Source organism: Glycine max, chromosome 15 (assembly GCF_000004515.6).
Source record: "Glycine max cultivar Williams 82 chromosome 15, Glycine_max_v4.0, whole genome shotgun sequence".
NCBI lineage: Eukaryota > Viridiplantae > Streptophyta > Magnoliopsida > Fabales > Fabaceae > Glycine > Glycine max.
This window is the reverse complement of record NC_038251.2, coordinates 10,862,937-10,885,420: the sequence shown is the minus strand read 5'-3', so window position 1 is coordinate 10,885,420 and position 22,484 is coordinate 10,862,937. Positions and strand designations below refer to the sequence as shown.

At 29.3% G+C, this 22,484-nt stretch overlaps 1 pseudogene; it reads left to right on the top strand.

Annotated features, from left to right (window-relative positions):
* The first annotated feature begins 633 nt into the window (after positions 1–633).
* On the top strand, positions 634–3,380 carry LOC100805308 (acetate/butyrate--CoA ligase AAE7, peroxisomal-like; annotated as a pseudogene).
* Positions 3,381–22,484: the final 19,104 nt, after the last annotated feature.

Genomic DNA, 22,484 nt, shown 5'->3' with positions numbered 1-22,484 from the left:
TTCCAAATTTCACTTTTAAATATCAATATTTTGATATAGTATATAAATTGAAATGAAATAATATTAGTAATATCTTTTTTGATATTTTTTGTAACATTTATTTTGAAGGTATTACTAAATGTAATTGTTTTTTTTAATATTAAGACCAATACGGGATTTCATTTTATAACAAATAATATAAAGGATATTTTGTTGACGTGAACACACTTTAATGCAACTTTTCTTTTAAATAAGTACAATTATAAATTAAATTAAATGAACAGAGTGTTTTAAAAAAATTCACATTATTTTTCAAACAATACTTTGACATATATTTAGAAGAGCTCTCCACTCAACCCCTTGTAGTGTGTAGGTCGAACCAAGGAAGGTATTGAAATAGAAAGAATGAGCAATGCATCATGCATGTTAACGATGTTAGAAAAGCAAATTTAAAGAAAGTATACTATAGGACACATTATTGGTAACAGTAAGTTGTCTGTTCTGAATTCTGACCGGTTTTCAAAGTGAAATTGAAAACCTCCGCCAGTGGAAGCAGCAAAGCACAAGAGAACGCAAAGACGAAAGTTTGCACATTGGAGGTGAAAACTATGAGGAAAGCACACAAACTCACTCACTCACAAGTCTTACGCAATAAATCTCACCGTCGCATGACACAGTAACTGAATCATCAAAGGTCTAAATCGAAAGAAGCAAAGCAAAAATGGAATTATCAATTGACACCATAACATAATAGTAATATTTATTTAAGAGCCGTCAGCGTCAATGACCCAATGTTGTGTGCTATTTCTCTTATATATAAACAAACTCCATAGCATAGATCCTCTCCACCCTCCGGCATACATTATATTATATGTTGTAATGATCAACCACTGGGTTAGATATTGCAGAATATTCACACAGCAACCTCGTACCACCCCACACTCCTCATTCTCATTCATTCAGTTTTGTTCTACTTCGAGCGAGAGAGAGGTGCAAGAAATGGGTGTGGGCCGCGACATAGACGATCTGCCCAAGAACGACGCCAACCACACTGCCTTGACCCCGCTATGGTTCTTGGAAAGAGCAGCTCTCGTCCACCCCACCAGAACTTCCGTGGTGCACGGATCACGGCACTACACGTGGCACCAGACTTATCAACGTTGCCGTCGATTCGCTTCTGCACTTTCTAACCGTTCCATTGGTCTCGGCCATACTGTACGTAATTGATTCTCTTATACCCTCAAAATTAATTGTTTATGCGTTTTCATGAATCATTTTAACATGCATGTTATCGTTGGTGTTCTAATTTGTCTTTTTATAATCTTAGGCTATCATTCAATTAATTGGATGCATAAGATTTAGCTTGTTCACTTATCATGGATACATGTAAATACTACTGAATAAATTTGCATTCTAATTCATGCACGTACCTACCAGAAACCACATGTCAATCAATCTCTACTTGACATGTATCGTTTCAAGAAAGAATTAATAATACTTAATTATACTCCATTTGGGCTCATAGAAAATTAATTAACATCATTTGTTGTTGATGTCATAGTATTTTTCTAATGTGATGCTGCCTGCTGCCATAGGTGGCGGTTATTGCACCCAACATTCCAGCACTTTCATGAAGCTCATTTTGGAATTCCAATGGCAGGAGCTGTGTTGAACACCATTAACGTCCGTCTAAACGCGTCAGCAATAGCTTTCCTTCTTGTTCATTCATCCGCCGTGGCAGTGATCGTGGATCAAGAGTTCTTTCCCGTGGCGGAGGAGTCCTTGGAAATCTGGTCTGAGAAGAGCAGAAGCTTTAATCCTCCAATTGTAGTTGTCATAGGTGCTGAAAACTGCCACCCCAAGAATCTCATACATGCTTTGGCCAAAGGAGCCGTTGAGTACGAGAAATTTCTTGAAAGTGGGGACCCTGAATTCAAGTGGAAGCCTCCTCAGGACGAGTGGCAGAGCATTGCTTTGGGTTACACATCAGGTACCACTTCTAGTCCTAAGGGTGTGGTGTTACACCACCGAGGAGCGTATCTCATGTCTCTGAGTGGTGCTCTTCATTGGGGAATGAGTGAAGGTGCTGTGTATCTGTGGACTCTTTCCATGTTTCACTGCAATGGCTGGTGCTATCCTTGGACACTTGCTGCTCTTTGTGGGACAAATATTTGTCTTCGGCAGGCAAATTAATAGGTTTTGTTTGTACTTTGTGTTCAGCAATTGTTGGAGTGATTGAGACTAATTTTGTTGAGTGATATGCTGTTACATGCCTTAATGATCTTTTCCAACTCTAGCTTGAAGTTTGATGCCTTATTGATGGCTTCATTGACCACATTATTGTGAGTCTCTTCATAACAGTGACATGGTTGAAAAAGTAAATTAGTTCATATTGAACTTCAATAATTATTTTAACAGGAATCCAGAGTTGTTCTAAATCAATAATGGCTTGATGACTATTTTTTGGCTGGCTGACTAGTGATAATAACATTGTATTTTGAAAGTTTGAACATAATTTTTTTTGAATTTAACGATCATGCACTGATATGACTTTTAATATAGTTATTTTGTAAAAGTCAACAACCTTACCAAATATGGTGACCGGTGATTGAATAACAATGTTAGTAAATAGTCTTTTTTCTCAATTTTATTATATTTCAATGAACAATCCTCTGTGCCGCTTGAAGCAAATCTGGTTGAATAGGCTACTCTCTTTTTAACTAATACATGTTATAATGTCATATACTTATTTTCAAGAGTTGTTTTCTTTAACTGTTACTTAGAATACTGCTGGTGCAGCTCCTCCTCCATCTGTAATCGCCGCAATTATTATGACCCCTCCACCATATGTGCCTGGAAGCCAGAGTGGGAATCACTTCCTGTAGAAGAGCAAGGGGTTCGGTACATTGCATTGGAAGGCCTAGAAGTTATGAACACAGAAACAATGCAAGCAGTTCCTGCTGATGGCACCACTGTTGGCGAGATTGTGATGCGGGGCAATGCAGTGATGAAAGGGTACTTAAAGAACCGCAAAGCGAATGAAGAGGCCTTTGCAAATGGCTGGTTCCATTCCGGGGATCTGGCTGTGAAGCATCCAGACGGATTCGTAGAAATCAAAGACAGGTCGAAGGACATAATCATCTCCGGTGGCGAAAACATCAGCAGTGGCAAGGCCTGATGAGAAGTGGGGTGAGTCACCTTGTGCGTTTGTGACACTGAAGCCAGGAGTGGATGGTGCTACTAATCAGCAAAGTTTGGCTGAGGACATAATTAAGTTCTGTAGGTCCAAGATGCCTGCTTATTGGGTTCCAAATTGCCAAAGACTGCTACTGGGAAGACACAGAAGCAGTTGCTGAGGAATAAAAAAGGAGATGGGGCCTGTTAGGAAGAGCAAGTTGTAACTATGCCAGTGCTGTCACATTATGCTGATGGTTGTGCTCTGTGATGTGTGCCTAGGATTGCTCTTAATGCTGTTTATCTTTAACTGTAATAAAAGCTTGGAGAATACTACTACTAACCAGTGGCTTAAAGAATCAAAAAGCAAGTTTTTGTAAGATAGTATAATAATGCACTTTTTCTGTGGTTTTCAATATAAATCTTCCATTTATTTGATTAAGATACTTGGTAGTAACATTTTATTATCAGGCTCTGCTTATGATGGACCTTGTTAAACAAGAGCTACCTTTGGAGCATGCATTAGGAATTGTCTTAGATAATATCTGTTGAGAAAACTGCTTTATGTGCTGCACGTGACGTCCTTATAGTTTATTATTTCATTAATTCAGTTGTTGAATAAAATTTCCTAGTCAAAGTAGTGGTTATTAAATTCTAGGAAAGTAGTTCTTAAACTTTAAGAGAAAATATTTTTGTTTTATCTTACTTAGTTTTTCTGTTTTTGCTGCAAGCATTATAAATATATTGTGTTGGTAGCTGAATAAAGTAACTCTTCCGATTTGTTTCTCTCCAGAATATTTACATATTATTCTCTTTGTTTTTTTTTACATTGCCTTTATTCATTAAAAACCAACAATATCAAATTAGATGGACAACAGATTAAAGAAAGACTACCTGATTATCAGCAAGTCAATAAAAATTAATTACTAATGATCCATAGAGTAATAATTATTTGTACAAAAGAAAAGCTCTATCTTTTCCACAACCTCACAGTCAAGAACTTGGACGATACTTACTAAAAGTGTAGATGATAATGAAGTTGCACCTAGGCCCATTTTGCAGCTGCAAGATACAAAACTAAGTCACATTAGCAGTCTCTTCCTTCCTGTAAAGGAGTTATACACATGACCTCTTTCCCATAGTTAACTGTGACAAGTCACCCTTATTGTTTTCCCTTCCTATCCTTTGTAGTATATTCTTGCCAAATCTTAGTTCACAATTGATTTGTACCACCCATTTCCTGTTGCTTAAATCGGGCCTTTAAACTACGTGACCCTAACATCATACATGCTATTTTAAGAATTTATATGCTCTTTCTTTGTCATTTCATTATGGTGAGGAGCATATTATGGTTCTCAACTACAAAATCATCACAAAATATATTGAAGTTGGCAAAGATGTGTACTTCTCCCTATAAATAGTTGAGTTTTTCTTTTAATAAAAATGTAAGTAATCACAACGAGCTTTATCAAAGGCTTTAAACATCTTTAAGAAAAAAAAATGGATTCTTTTTGAGTAAACCCAAATTATCATTGTAACATCGTTTCTAAAAAATAAAATAAAATAGAAGAATGAAATACTTGTTAGTTGTTACTATTAAGTGAGGAAGAACATGTTATTGCTTTTAGGTTTAGAAGCTTTAGAATTAATGCTAGCTAAAAAACCAATGTGTACATAGTCTTCATAGGTGCACATACGTTTGAGTAAATCAATTGAAACTTTTCATTCATTTATTCTCCATGTAGTTGAACTAAGAAAGGCAACCTATACTGCTTACCTGCTTGACAACCTCCAAACACTTCTAAATAAACTTAAGTATTGAGCAAAATTTTGATTAACTCTTCTAAGCAAATCGAATGATTTTCAACAACTAAACTTTAACTAATAGGAAATCATCTTTTCACCATTTATACTTCAAGTAACTCATGATTATCAACAATATATGGTAGCTACACAACTCCCTACTTTCAATAGCAAAAAATAACCATTTTGAATCATTTGACTCAAACCCCACTACATATTTTGAGAGGTATGAGAATTTAGTGTATTAATGACTTTGGATGAAAACTATTAGAAAAATTCAACACCTTAAATAAATTTCATTAGATTAAAGGACTAGTCTGACTTCTGAGTTAGAAGTACCTTAGATTCAAAAAAGAAAGTCATCAATGGCTCTTAAACTATAGGTTTTACATAAAAGTAATTTGAATATTAATTTTGAATGATACCTATTTTTATTTTTTTTAGAATAAATTACATATTGTACCTTAGTCATTCTAATATATCTATTATTAGTTTTAGTTCTTATAATATGTAGACCATTTTCTTTTAATCCCTATCAAATATTTCAAGGACTAGGGGTTATAAGGTTGTCTTGGTGGTGAAGGATGAAGATTGTGGGTTCAAATATCTCACTAATAAATAAATATTTGCCAATAAAAAATATTTTAATGACTAAAAACATATTTAAGTATTTAATTTTTACCTATGATTTCTTACAAAAAAAATCACTCTTTTCTTTTGTCCCATAAAGAAAAGAATAGTCCGTTAAACAAGATCTATCTCATTTGAGGGTTCTCATGACTTTTACATTATTAATATGACAATCTAACCACTTGAGTTAATAAATCAATTATGTTAAAAAATAATTAATGTCGATATATATAACACTAAATTTTTTAATGTATATTTAATACACATATAAGTTTACATAATAAATTTTATAACAATTAATTTTGATCTAATAATTTATTTTTTAACATATATAAATTTTTATTAAATCTATATGTAAACTTATATTTAAAATTTATATATGTAAAAAAAATATTATTATATCAAAATTAATTGTTACAAAATTTATTATGTAAACTTACATGTATACTAAATATATATTAGAAATTTTAGTGGTATATATATCGACGTCAATTATTTTTTAATATAATTGACCTATTAGCTCAGTTGGATAGAGTGTTGTGCTAATAATGCAAAAGTCATAGGTTCAAGACCTGCATGAGTTAATAATTTTAAATTATTTTGTAAAATATATTTTTAATATAATATGGACCATACGGATTTTATGGATTATGGTATGGGGCTTATGGATTATCAATCCGTAAGTCTCATATGGATTCCAATCCATTTTATGTAAGGGTATTTTTGGTTTTTTCTCTTATTGCAGGGTGTATTGGAGAAAATGTTGGGTGCATGAAGAAAATATCCTCATCTGATCCTGATGGCAAACGGTTTGAGCCCATAATAGTTCAGTCCGTTTTAAATTGAACCCACCTAACACTTGCAGACAGACACCCACTTTATAATTTATATAGACAATTGTTTTTTTTTTAATCCCTCACTTTCAAATATATCAGTTTTTTGTTTTGGTGAATTTTCAAATATACTAGTTGTTCCTTATATTTTAATTACACACAAGATGCATTCCGTCACTTGAAGGTTGAAGCACATGTACAATTAAATGCAACTACACAGCATAAATACTCGATTTGCAAATTGTTTCAAATTATTATGAACCCAATTAAGAAATACGAAATAAAATCGGTTATGGTCTTATGGGCATATTCATTTGTTATTGAAAGAACTTTAATACTCGGCGTAGATCAGAAGAGGAAACCTTTAGTATAAACAAAACGGATTAAGTACGGTTCAATTATAAGATCAACCAGTTATCAATGTCAATTTGAAATTTGTTTTTACATTTTTCCTAAATGATTGTTGATCTCTTACTGACAAATGGCACCCAAGTGTGCTAGCTTTATTTATTATCTTGCACCAAGACAACTGTACTAACAAGTTCAACAGTACAGGCATTGGGGTTGTGGCATTCTAGTAGGTTAATTCAAACTCAACTGCCACCCTTTTGTAATGTTCCTTCCTATTTGTTATATTTTGAAAGAAGAATTCATTCATTTGTTTATTTATTTTTAAATTGTTAGCTAGTATTAATTATTATTTTCTTAATTACTCACTTTGTCTGTTTGTCAAGGAAGATAAAAAACTACGATACATGTGAAATGTTAAAAATAAAAAAATATGAGAAAAAAGATATATAAGAAATAGAAGAAGTATATTACTATGACAAATGTTAAGGGTACTCATTAGAGAAATAACTATAAAAGTATGAAAATCACTTACCAGCCTCTTGTTTTTAACTATTTAAAAGTATTTAATAATTAAGCATACTTGCTATATATATATATATATATATATATTTATATTTATATAGCCAGTACGAATGTTTATGTACGAATTCAATGCAAAATAGGATGGTCAATTTCATTTGATTGATTGAATAAAAAATTTAAAAATGAAAAAAAGATAAAAAGTTAAAGTTTGTAGTATAATTCTTTTGTCTACTTTTGTCCTGTACTATTTAGAATTTTCCTTAATAAGATGGATTATGTTCTAATTAATTTCTTTAGATAAGATGACCATATTAATATATTGACTATCTTTATGTTCATTATCCAGTTACTAGATTAAATTAGTTTCTATCTAGCGTAGAACCCAGTTGCTATAATGTGCTTCGTCCGGCTAATAGACTCGTAATCTTCCATATTGAACTTGTCTTACAAAACTCAACTAAAGTCCAGCTAGTCAGACTCAGACACGAACAACAAGGGTACCCAAATTCAACAGTTAATATTATTAATTATTAATTAGGTCTAAATTCTTTTACTAGTGCGTGACAATATAAAAGACAAAAGGCATCAAGAGATGTGAACAAAGACTAAATGTGGCTTTTCTTGAACTTGAAATGCACTTAAAGTCTGTGGCATGGGATCTCTAAATGACTCCCCAAAATAAAGGCCAATGGATTGAACTAGCCCTGCCCCTTGGAAGTGAAGTCATTTATAGCACATGGAAAAGGGGCCACGTGGCCCAGGATCCTAGGGCTTAATCCTGTTTTTCAGTTAATGTGTTATCAAGTTGGAGCAAAAGATTATATTAAAATAAAAATAAAGATTTCTCACATGGAAGGGATCTTATTTTGCAACTCCCGATGTGCATCTCCTATATGCATTATATGAACTAAGATAGTAAGATCCTCATCACCTTCATAAACTTAACCTCCCCACATTTCCCAGTAGAAAAGGGTCCATCGTCAATTGCTTGCTTTACCTTTACCTTAAGTCTTTCAAGCGCTGTTAAATTGCGGGTGAAGTAAAGATAATTATAATTATTGCAAGAAATATTAAAATGCTATTAATAGGAAAATAAAAGTTATGATAGATCAGGAAGCCAAATGTGGTTGCGATAATTATCAGTATGATTATATATATCGTGACCAAGAACATTATTCATATATTACATACACATGTATGTACAATTATTTTTTGGGGGATTTAATGTTAGAGAATTAATGTACGTGTGTGTGTTGATGGTTCATAGCCTTCATAAAATTCTAACAGCTAAGCCTAATAAGTAGGCACTGTGGTTGGTGGTCGGGTGCAAGAACCCCACCCTATCAGATATAAAGTCAGTTTGTCTTTTTCCTATTGGTTTGTTTCTTCTTAATTAATTAAAAATGGAGCTGACTAATTCTAAAGTGCAAATTAGGATGAAGACAACAAATTCTATACATACCAAAAAAAGAAAAATAATTGGTCCAATAGGTAAGGATTAAACTCAAACCCTATAACAACAACATGAATTCAAATCTCCATGGTGATATGAGAATTTTATTAGTAAATAATCATAATTTTTTTATAATATTAAAATCTATCTTACTTATGATAAGTTTTCAAAATCTAACTTATATAAATTCTCTTAAAAAGGGCCTTATATATATGTTAATCTAGCAAGCAAACTGAAAACTAAAATCTAGAAAGGATTATTATTAGCTAGGGCCTAGAAAACAGAAGAGATTCAAAATTTTGAAGTAGTGGAGTCCTAGCTACTTTGACTTTGATTAAGTGGTTGATTATTAGAATGTGTAAGTCACTTCTTCAAAACCCCAAACAGGTGGCATGCATGATCAAAGCCGTCCATTAGAAGAGCCATGATGGATATGAAGAAGTGACGTCTCGACGCGTCATAAGCCTTTGCAATTGCAAGTGTTCCCGCGTGCCCAGGAACACCGTTGTCACAGGCAGGGCCAAAAACATTATTTTAGTGCATTTGGGTGTTAAACATATATATAGTATTTGATTAGTTTAATAATGAGGGAAGTGGCAGTGATAAGCGAGTGTGAAGGGTTGGCATTTTAAGAGCCATATGAGTCATTGTTTAATACTATATACTACTATCATTAATTATTATTTGTACAATTAATAACGCATGATATAATATATAATTCTGATGTATGATTAAATTAGAGGCCTGCTTCACATGGTAGGGTGACAAAAGGCTTGTTAGAGTATTGATGAAAGAATCCCAGTTTAATTTTGTTCTTTTGTGGGATGTGTGTGATTGGCCTGTCATGCAGGAACGTGTTTGTCTGAACTCAATCCATAATAATTTTGATTTTACAAGATACCACTACTTATGCTTGCTCAGGTTTTGTGGGATGCACCTCGATCTTATTATAATATTATTCATTGATCCCTAGTTTTAAGAATCCTATTAAATCACTTCTTTGAATTGAAGGAGTTGGCCACCTTCAACAAAAATATTTTGAATCATGTTGAAAATCATTGCTTAATAATGAATATGATATATGGATTAAGATTTTAATTAATTGGTGTACGGATATACAGTATTGCATACTATAGGTTGAAGAGATATGTATAGCCAGAGAATGAAAATTAGTATATTAAGATGTTACTTTTACACTTGAGTTTTTATATTTCATTTTTACTCCCATCTTTTGCAAGAAAAAGGAAGAGAGAGATGCTCGCATTCTCCTTTTTGTCTTTGGTCTCTTTTTCTTAAGGAGGATATACATGTGAGAGAAGAATAACAAATCCAATTAAGTATATACAATCAATAAAAACGATACAGTTTCATTAAAATTAAAATTATACGTATATAGTTTTTTTTTTAAAAATTATCACATATTTTAAATTTACATAATTAAATATTTATAAAATTATTACATGAATGCATCTTATTTTTATACTTTTATTATTTTAACAATTCATTTAATTAGTTGAATTTTATACTTTTTTTTATCTCTCGTTCTTTATTATTATATAACTTTATGTTTTATACTGGGGAATAAATTTTGATAAATAATAGATGGAAAACCAATAATACAAGGGAAGTCTAAGTATATTAAAAAAGGTAATTAAGGATTTGCTGCATATATGTCGTTGAGTTCGTTTTGGATTATATTGTGATTTATGATGAGATATTTTTTGGGTACAGATAGTTTATGATGAGATGCTTATTATTATGAATATTTTGTTATTGATTATCTTTGGTAATATATTTTAGTGGGTTTTTAACTTTTTTATTAGCTAAAATTTGTTTGATCGTTTGATAATTTTTTTAATAATTTTTAATTTTTTATATTTTTTTATTTCTTATTATATCTATCTAATTTTTTTTATTATTTTTAAGTAACTTATAATTTTTTATAATCATTTTATACTTTTCAATTACTTGAACAATTAGTTTTACACAACATTTATTTAACAAGCTACTGAGAAGTTGAAAAGCTAATTTATTAAATAATAAGTGTTTGATAAAATTAGTTGTTAAAATAATTAAAAAATATAAAATGATAAAAATAATAAAATCATGATTTATTTAAAAAAGATAATAAAAAAACTAAATAAATATATTAAATATAAAAATGAAAAAAAATATAAAAAAATTTAAATCAAAAGTTAGCGTTTAAAAAAAACTTCAAGTAGCATCTAAAAAAATCATTAGAAATTAATAAGAAGCTACTAAAATAATTTTTTACTAAACAATCAAATAAATTTTTCAACAGTAAAAAAAATTTAAAATTACCTTAAATATCTTGATTAACCATTTATTTAACACATATTATCTTTAAACAAAAAGAAAATGAATAATTGATTCAATCTAAACGGTCAATTATTGGATTGGTTGGATTTTTTTTTCTTCTAAAAAACTATCCAAATCAAATTACGATATCACTCCTATCTATTTGTTCTTCTTTTTTGGGTGACTAACTATTTGTTCAATTATAATCATAGTTTTGAAAATGATCAAATGGAACGGTTGGTCTGGCCAAAAAAACTGGTGAATTAAGTACGCGCTTCAAACAAATCACATAATTGACTTTGAGAAAAAAGGGTAAAAAATTATTTCAAAGTGGATATGAAAATTTTAATATGACACTATTTTGATTTTTTTAAGAAAGTGAAAATAATCTAACAATATATTCTCTAACACATTTTTTTAGTTTGTAAAAAAAAAAAAGAAATACTCTTTTAATACACCCTCTATGTTAAAATTTATTAAAAATTATAAAATTATGAGTGAAGTTCATTAAATAAGAAATAAAACTATAAAATTATGATTTTTAATAAATTTTAGTTAATAAAAAACAGTATTCAAAAGAATACATTAAAAAGTGTTATTAGTAAATAATGTTTTTATTTTTTTGTTTTTATATAATATTTAAAATTATAACATTATGTTTCTTTAAATTTTATGTATGATTTAATTATCATTATTATTATTTTATTAATACCAATTCAAACCATCAATCTCTAACCAATGTCTTAATTAATTTAATGACCGGTTCGATTTTAAAAATATTGGTTATAACAATAAGATTTTTTTATTCTCCATTTTTTAATTGAATATTTAATTAATTTGTAAATCAATTATTAAAATTTTAGTGTCGAATTATATTTTAAATAAATTTGTCTCATATAAAGATTATATATATGTGAGAAATAAAAAAAAACGCGGGAGTTAAAATTCATCAATCTGTCATGTTTGTCAAGTAAGAATTAAGTGAAAATGAAAACATTTCCACCCATTATATTGTCTTACTGCTGTTTTCTAAATCCTTCATACTGTTAAACTAAAATTCATAATCATAAATTTCAAACTGAGGTGAAAAATATCAAAAGACATAGCCCTTTTACATTATACTATAATCATATAAACTTACAAAGAAAACTATAAAGAAATTTATACCAGAGAAGATATATCTTGAGTCACTACTATGACCTTTAATAATATCTTTTTTCCAAATACTTAAAATTTTTTTACTAAAAATCTTTGGTAATATAAAAAAATATCGTTAAATTATGAATAAATATTATTAATATGTTTTACAATATTTTATTAGATATTGTGTATAATCTATGTTGTTAAAGCCTTTTTGTGACACTTTTAGGTTTTAGCAACATGAGCTATACACTATAAAATATCACAAAAACATATTAATAATATTTATTTATAATTTGATGATATATTTTTAAATGTTGTCAAATACTTTTAACAATATTTTTATTAAGTGTTAGGAACAAAAAAATATTACTAAATATCACATATGGATGTAGTAGTGAGTATATATTGTATTATGTTTATAAACTATTTCAAGTTTGGGTTACCTCCGAGACTCTGCCTAGCGTCCTGCAATAAGAACATTTACTTCCATAACAGTCCCAAAACTAGTTCAAACAACAATGCTGGAGAAGAGGTGGTAATAAAGTTTGCCCTAACTCAGATAGATAAGAAAATGGAAATAACATAGATAGTGTGTAGAAAAAATCACAATCCTACACCTTTTGGCCACATTGTTGCAACTTGCCAATTTCTTTTGGCCTTTGCAATATGGCCGTTTGAAAAAAGCCAATTCATAATTATATGATGCATCTTAATATTAGAATAAAGATATAAAACAAAATCAGGCGAGTGGAATTGTTCAAAATGCACAATAAGTGATAAGTTATCTCAATTCTCAGCATAGTTAATTATCTTATGTACAAAACTTTTTTCCAATTAAATTCACGAGTAATTATATGTATATTGTGATGGGAAAATTTTGTCAATTGCCAAATTATAGACATTGGCACAATAATACTTGTGTTATTTCTCAAATGACTTGTGCTCGGGCGAGAATGATAAATTTTAAGGGTAAGATCGACTTTGAGTATTTTAATAATCTCATATCAAAACCTCAAATATAGTGTTTATAGTACAACTTTTACAAATGTTGTCTCCACTCATGATTATTACGCGGACCTCGATTACACCTTGATTTGAAGCCTAATCAACTTGTTAAGAAAAAGAGTATGGGTAATGAACAGTATGAGATGTAGTTGGCGTAATAGTGGCTCTTTTGGAGCATATGATATGAAAATCAAAATTCAGAGTGACAACTTGAGAAGAGAGAGAAATATAGGGGTAATAGTTGTCTTACCTATATATATGTAGTAGATTCTTAAAATGTCTCATCAAACATAAGGGGTCGGTGATTCTCTCCACGATCATTGGTCCATTGAAAACTTGAATCCTTCAAATTATAAACAAAATTAAGGCCACCTCTTTGTCCCCACAACATGCCCACATCATGGCTAGATATAAAAAAGCTTACACACAAGGGAGAAAAAAAATAAATCAAAACGTGACAAGGGGATGAAACGTTTCGAAACCACTTTGTCTAAAAGTAAAAAAAAATCAGAGCCTTCAAAAGTGTCTTATCATGCTTGTATCATTTTATCAACAAAATGATTCTTTGAGCATCATCTTTGAACGTATTCACAAGACTACACACAACTAGGACTTAACTTTTGGAACCAAACAAACGGCAGGGTCGACGTTAATATGACTCTTTAAGGATAATATTAAGCCTAGTTTATATTTATAAAACTTAGATTATGCTGGCTTTTCTCAATTTTATAATCTTTGTCCTTTATCATTCCGACATACTATATTAGTTCCTAGTTAATTGCATCCTACAATCTCATCATAATCACTTTTAGAAGTTTGATTATCCACAAAAAGCCATCCTTAAGCACCCTCTAGAATTGGCTATTAATTCTAATATTTCTTATACAAGCTTTCATGTTGTGACCTCAGAAGATAATGAAAAGAGACCCTGATTCCCATTAGCTTCTTAAATAGTTTATTTCCAAAGATTGAACTACTCTCGACCAAGAGAAAATTCAAATCAATATACTATGTGGCATGGAAAAGTCAGCTCATTTTGACTTTGAATGAAGTAAGTGGACCTGAATGTTCTCAAGCTCAAAAGAATTTACTGATTGATGGTCTTGATTTCCACCCATGCACCCCCCCTCATTTCATTGTCTTTATGGGCAACAAACTTTGCTTGTAGATAATATACTTCAATATTCTTTGATATAATTTATTGATGACATGTAAAAGTATTCTTAATTGAATGGCAATGATCACTCACTGGGATCAGCATGACTCCGCATCTACATGGCTACATAATTTATATACGTTTTGCATTTGTAAGCATGAAGTATATATTATCTCTGTGAATACTCTTAATTTTAATTTGACCTTGGTAAAAATTGTTCTTCAATGTTATCTCTTGTTGATTGATTGAGTTAGTAATATTCGGCCCGAAACCTGAAAATAAAAGCATTGGCCTAACATATTCTTTTAAACTAAAATGCTATTTATTAATTTTTTTAATATATATATTCTTTTTTAATTGTATAGGCCATGGCTAACGCTGCAAATATTTAGAAAAATAAGAATTATTAGCATTGGCCTAACATACACTAATTGATAGTTTATAATTTTTTTTTTATCTAAGCATGCCCACCTCCCTTATTTTTATTGTTTCCGACGATTGTTTAAAACTTAAAATAGTTTCCTTGATTTATCAACAATCAGTTGTTTCCTTTCCTAGTCACTCTGCGAATTGAACCTCCTTTCTTTTCTTTTCTTTCACTTGTTGATGGTTTTCTTTTCTCCCTCTTCTACCTAATTCTATCTTCTTCTTTCCTGTCTCTTGATGGTTTCTTTTTGCAGTGGTGGTAGCTCTATGTGTTGGCAACTCAAGGTGTTTTGTTGTGTGGTGGCTTTGTGCGATTTCAGATTTGGGGTGCGATGGCGTTTTGGGGTTTGGTAGATTTGGATTGTGGTTTGGTGTGGTGATTTGGGAGAAAAGGGAGAACATCACTGATAATGACACTTTTTTTTGGTTCAATTTTAACATTTGGTTGATGCAACCCAATTAGTTGACCTGATTAGCATTGAGCACGAGGTTGTTGCTTAGCCGATGATAAAGTAAAATTTTATATGACAAAAGAAAATATTATAATATATAGGATACATGATTTTGCCTTTCAAGAAAAATAGAAAAATTGTTAGAAAAGCAAAACTAAGATTGGCTAGTGGTAAGGAATTTAACAATTTGCATGTGAAGGAGTATTTATAAAACTCATTGATATAAAAAAAAAATCTCGCACACATATTATATATTTCCTAATTTTTAGAATTTCATATTTCTATTTCACTCTAGTGAGAAAATATTATTATGTTTTAAATAAATCTTATGAGTCATGTATAATTAATTATGATTTTTAGTTTTATGAAAAATATATAGATTGCATATTTCTATTTTGTAGTTTTTAAGAAATTTTAAATAATACAAATTAAGGAGCGTATACAAAATGTGTTTAAGAAATTTTAGCTTATTTTCTTGTTTGAGGATTTTTTTTTTTAATCTTTGGAACCAATGAGTTTTGGCACACTTCATGTTTAAGTCTTTATTGCAATATTAGATTGTGCAACAACAAGGATGTCAATTTTTTCTAGAGTATTAAAAACTAATACATATAATTTGGATTTAATTGTACATTATACGATTCAACTATCATTATTTTATAAAATTTACTACCTAAGTTTTTTTTTTTTTTTTTATATTTTATCATCACACTTTTGAATTTTAGTGTAGTTTACTGATTCCTTAAATGTGTAGCAAAGTTCTAACTTGTTCCTAAAAAATGATGTCGTTTAGTTGCTAATTTTTGTTAAACGACATGGTTTTGTCATCAACATAATTGTAAAATGCGTGAAAAATTAAAAAAATATGATAATAAAATGAGAAAAAATCTTGAGTGGTAAAATGTACAAAACATTAAAATATAATGATAAAGTGCATGGAAAAAAATTGAGTAGTAAACTTCATGAAATAATAACTAAGTGATAAAATATACAATTAAGTTAATGATTTAATTTTTTTTTTGGTCAATCAACACATTTGTAATTAACTTCCTAAAATCTATGAAGAAATATTTTTGAAATATGTAAGTCACATTGTGTAACACGAGTATTAAGATGAGATAATAATAATTCATCCCAAAACAATATTCTTTTCCTGTTTTTTTTTTTTAATGGGCCTGTTGTTTAGTCTCTCCTTTTAATGTTTGAAAATTTATTCATAAAAAAAAAATCGACAAAGTAAGCGATAAATAAATTTTCTATTAATGGTTCAAGATATATTATTATAGGTGAAGATTCGTGTCCAACATTTATTTTCAATATTATTTGAGTTCACATTTTAGTGTGTTGTGTTGGAGCAATTGGAACATATACAATATATCCCAAAATTCTTAAATGTGAAATCTCAAGTTCTTGGAAAAAAAGGTTTTTTATTTGGCCAAAAAACCAATTGGCACGGGGAAGAGTTGTGATAACTTTTTGACTTGATGGAAGTCAATATTGCACCATGTAAGAATTCATGTTCTCAAATAGAAATTAGAAGTTTTAATCTTACAAATAATGATCTTTTAATCTTAATAAATGATTATGCAAGTCCATTTTTATGTATGAACAAGTGTTATATGAGACTAATATAACAAGGAGTAAAAATAAAATTTGGATTTATTATTTTTTTAGTCTTTAAATTGTTTAGAATTTTAATTTTTAGTTCTTAAATTTTATATTATTTTTAGTCTTTTAATTTTTTTTTACTTTTAGTTTTTAATTTTTTTATCCTTACTTTATTTAGTCTCTTAAAAGACTAAAAGTAACGACGAAAAAGAAATTAAGAGACGATAAATAAAAATAAAAAATTCAGTAATTAAAAACATAAATTAATTTGCTTATATTTTTATTTTATTTTATTTTATCAGGCATCAAAAATATATTTTAGTTTACTTGATTTTTTTATTCATGAAGCATACTTCATATATATATATATATATTAAACAATTACATTAAAACCAGTAAACAGTTGCATTTTAATTTTTCTCTTCTTTATTGCAAGTGATTACTTAACAAAACAGGTAAAGATAGTTTCTAAACACTTTATAATTTTTATAATTGGTTTTTTGCTTATATCATTATTCTCTGAAGAAATTATTTATAATTTATTTTTTTACTTAAAAAAATTCTTTTAAAAAATAGTATTAAAATTCAAAGTTTCTATTCATTATACCGGTGTTTTCCATCGTAGCAGATTTCATAAGTACTGGGATGAATTATTATATTTAAGTATCCCTATAATGTTAAAGTTATTTTATCATTTTATTTTTATTGAATTTCAAAAGATTTTTCATTTGTAGGAGTGAGTTCTCAAGGGACAGTACTGTGTTAACATAAGCATATGGCTAAGGTGGTATATACTCCATTGTTTTTAAACAAAACGTTTCATGTTTGAAGTACTAAGAAATTTTTTGTTGATATGTTTTATAATGGATGTTCTTAACTCAAATAAAACTTCTCCAGTAAAATATTTTTGTTTTTTTAATTAAATAAAAAGAGACAGTGTTGTGTGAGGTGATGCATTCACATATACCTAAACAATTACCATGGTTAAAACTTAAAATTACATTATTCAATAATGAGGTTCGGTTAAAAATGAATTTCCTACCCTTAAAAATTAAATTCTATTCTATGAAATTGATAGAGAGAGACACACCAGAGAGAAAGAAAACGATAGTGACTGCAATTGCAAAAATGTTCAAAAGCCAGAAAGCAGACTTTACTAAACATGGATTTGATAGTAATTGAACATTAGCATCCCTCACCTTGCGTATGTATCTAAGTTTCGTAGCACTTGGATTATGTATTATCAATGATAATGCTGTCTTCGATGAATCTGTATTTGAATAATGCAGCTATGATATGCATGTTTTTGAAAGTGACACATATGTATATTTTACCAATCTAATTTGTGAAGGGGGAGAATCAGGAATAGACATTTGATATATATAGTGCTAAAATTGAAATGTTTATAGGATTCAAATATTTAATTGCAAGAAGACAAAGAAATGGTTTGTCTATTTGGATTCAAATATTTCAACATTACTTTCCATATTTAATCAATAATAGTTGAATCATAAGAAAAGAAAATTAAAATGAGTTAATTTTTATATATTATCATTCTGAATGTTTTTTTATATTATCAACTAATTAAAAATTATCTTAAATGTGATTTTTAAAATAATTATATTTATAATTAAATAAAATATTTTATCAAATATCTAATTCAATTGGTTAAATAAAAATAATTTACTACTCATTATTACAAAATGAGCATAATGAATAGTAAATTATTGACCATGATATAAAAATGTGAAAGTAATATATAAAAGAGATTAGAGAATGTCACTATAGCTATAATTAAAATATTTTTAATGGAATATGATTGGACAACTAAGTAGATTTTATGTGCTACAGTTGTCATGCATAATAATGGATGCATAATACAATTAATATTATGATAATTTTTTATTATAAAAAATGACATTTTTCACACGTCCTTTCAAAGTTCATAGACTTTATACCTAACGTAAGACACGTATTTTGAAACATCCAATCCTTTCTGATATAGGGCCACACATCTTCATAAACGAAAGTATAACATTTTTTTGTCCAAATATATTCGTTTAATATCTTCTTTTATTAGATATATATAGCACATACATACTATTAATTAATTATTGCCGGAGATTTTTTTTTTTGTGGTGACAAATATTCAAACTATAGTCCAACGGTATGTGATCCTCTTTAACTAAATTTGGTATACCGAATTAAACAGGAGCATATGGGTTCATAAAACCTTCTAATAAAAACATACTGGTTCGTTCTTGAATGATTTAGATCAATTGCTTCGCTCAAGCACTGATGATTGTGTTTCCGAGAATTGTGTACCGAGATACAAAATAGGGGATAAGTTACAAAATTAATAGGTTCGATCCTGTTCAGGAAAATTCCATATATAATACACTACTAAAAAATAAGATTTTAAGATCGGTTAATAAAAACTTTTAACATAGATTATTAATTAATGTTAAAAATAATATCATTAACGTCGATTTTTCAAAATCGATGTTAACATAAAAAAGACAATATCAATTTTTTTTAGACCGATATTATATCATAAGAATTATATAAAAAAAGTCAAATATTTTCAAATCAATGTTGATCTTTACTAAAATTGATGTTAACTTATACATACAATATCGGTTTTTACAAAAACCAATTTTAATATATACATACAACATCAACATTTGTTTTTACTAAAAATCAATTTTGTTTTTTGGATTTTTTTAATGTGCAGTCTATTTTTTAATTACCCTAAATTAACCTGTAAATTTAAAAGCAGAATCACAACAGATAATTTTCAGTATATTTTCAAACATTTTTAAGCAGAAATTCCATAAAAATTGAATATTTACTATGAATTAAAAGAATATTTAATGTGCATATAACATGAATTGTAAAAATGTAAATTAACTAAACTACAATTCCAAAATTACTTAAACACTAATTGTTTCATTTTTAACTTTCAAATAGTAGCTTGCCCACTGGATGCGAAGCGCCATCAATCTCTCTGGTTCCAATGGTCTAGCATCATTGAAATACTACATGATATAATAAAACTTAAGTTAATAATATATAATACCAATTATAACAAAATGAAATACGTTTGAATTAAACAATTATCCAATTATTCTTGAAACTTCTTAAGATTATAGTTGACATCCAGTGCATGACGTAATACCCAAACTCTTAATTGTATACACATGTAGTGAAATCTTAATTGTATATCTCTTCATATGTTTTACACAGGTGGTTCATGTAATCACAATTGTATATTTACTCTATTTTATTTCATTATTTTCCTCGAATCATCTATTTCCAGTTTGTCTTGTAATAACCCCAAGTATAATTATGTCACACAGTTGCCTTCTCAGCATTAATTTTACCATACCATCATTCATTATCGTGTCTATATTTGTCACCAATGTTTTGTTTGGCTTGAAAATGGCATTTTTGAGGCTTCAATGATAATTAAGAATGTAATTCACAGATGACATAGCTAGACATATAGAGGGAAATCATGGGATAAAGGTGAATTGGGTCTCAAGAATCAGGCTGTGTATAACAGCAAAACATGTGAAATGTAGCTCGTGAAATTGGAAAATGTTGAGGTGGATCTTCTTGTAATTTGTCCGTTCGAGGACAACTAATGTATAGAATCCAAAGACAAATGTCAGAGTTCATTCAAAGCACTCATAATTACTCGAAAAAACTATTTCCCTTGTTACTGGAGTCACTGCCTAACACTTAGGTAGATGAAGACGAGTAGATTAAATGAAGGTTGAATAAAAAGGCTCATTTGGTGATAATAGTTTAAAATTACAACTAGGTGTTGCTATCTTTGGGAAAGTTAGGAAATTAGTAGGCCACTAGTTCCTGCTCTTCTTTTAATTACTATAGGTATCTCTGGGAGTTACAATCTTGCATTGTTTGAATTGTTATAGGTATCTCTGGGAAAGATCAATAAATTACTTGACTCATGGAGTGGACACCTTGGGCTTGGGGGAGTTCAGATTGAGTGAAAGACTATTGAAGGAATATGATATACAGTACTCAAAAGGAAATGAGTCAACTTGGATGCAAAACCTGTCATCTTTTACAAGAGACACTTTCTAGAATTATTGAACTTCTTAATTTTTCCATTTTGGATTCTGAAGGCATCTCGTTGTGCTTTAGCTTTCACCCTTTTTTGTAGTCAGTATATTTATATTCCTATTACTAGCAATCCCTGTGGCATTCATCTTATTAGCATTGCTATTTCTTATTATTGCAATCTACGTGGGAAGCTTTGCCCAATACAAAGAATTAAAAAAAATAACCAATGAACAAAAATGGTTATAATTTGAAGAGAAAAAGATTGAAAACTTACAGAATCAAAAGTGTCCAATGGAAGACCCTCCAGGTGCCGCCTAATCACAACATTACCCTCCCTACGAACAAGTTTTATGTTCAGGAACCCACGAACCAGGAGCCAAGAGTGCCTCTAAAACCTATGAAACAACGAACTCACAAACCCACTAGAAATATTAATAGCAGTGAAGATACAATATTGAAAATTCTATCTAACCATTATCATCTCTTATCATTGCCTTAGATGTAAATTTCTTAGGGTTGCGTTGTGCCACGAACAATGACGACAATGGCGAACATGACGGTGACAATCAATGGTGGTTGTGAGGTAACGAGCACGGGGGAGAGAAAGTCATGAGGAGAGAAAAGGGTTTTCGATGAGCGCATGGAGAAAAACAGGATTTAGGGTTTTTAATTTAAGTAAAAATACAACATTGGTTTTTTTTAATAAAAAAACCAGTGTTAACAATCTCATGTTAACATCGATTTTTACCTCCACTTAACATTGGATTTTTAGAAACCGATGCTAATCAACTAATGTTAACATCGATTTTTGGTAAAATCGATGTTAACATGAGATTGCTAACATCGGTTTTATAAAAACCGATGTTAATAAAGTCGTGTTATTTACGACAATGCCACCGTATATTTGTTAACATCAATTTTATCGAAAACCGATGTTAACCCTACGATGTTAAATCAATAAATTTTAGTAGTAATAATTTATTCACAAATTTAAACATCCAATTCCAGCCATTCAATCATATTAATTATATTTGTTTTGTATTGTTCATTGAAGAATTATGGAACAAGCATTCTCTGAAATGCAATGCATAGACCTAAAAACAAATTAACTGGTGCTTTTGAAAAAAAACAAATTAATTAATTTTGTAGGATTAAGTTATACACATCTCAAAATTATGAGATAGTATATATCAAAATCTATCCCAATGATTATTGTCAGATTTATTGGATCACTTACTATTGAGTCATTATCGGATCACATGTAGATGTTTAATCTTATAAAATTCATCTTGGAGATGTTTACTTCTTAGTGTGAGACAATGTGTTGGAGATCCTAATTATTTAGTATGTAAGTGAACCAAAAACTTTATGTTAACTAATTTTGTAAGATGAAATTAGACATAATCTAAAATGATAAAAAAATTAATTATTGTAATATTTTTATTTATTTATAGGAATAAAAAATAATAACAAGAGATTTATAATAATTTATACATTTTTAGTCAATCAAATGAGTTAGAAATTGTTAATTGATGTGA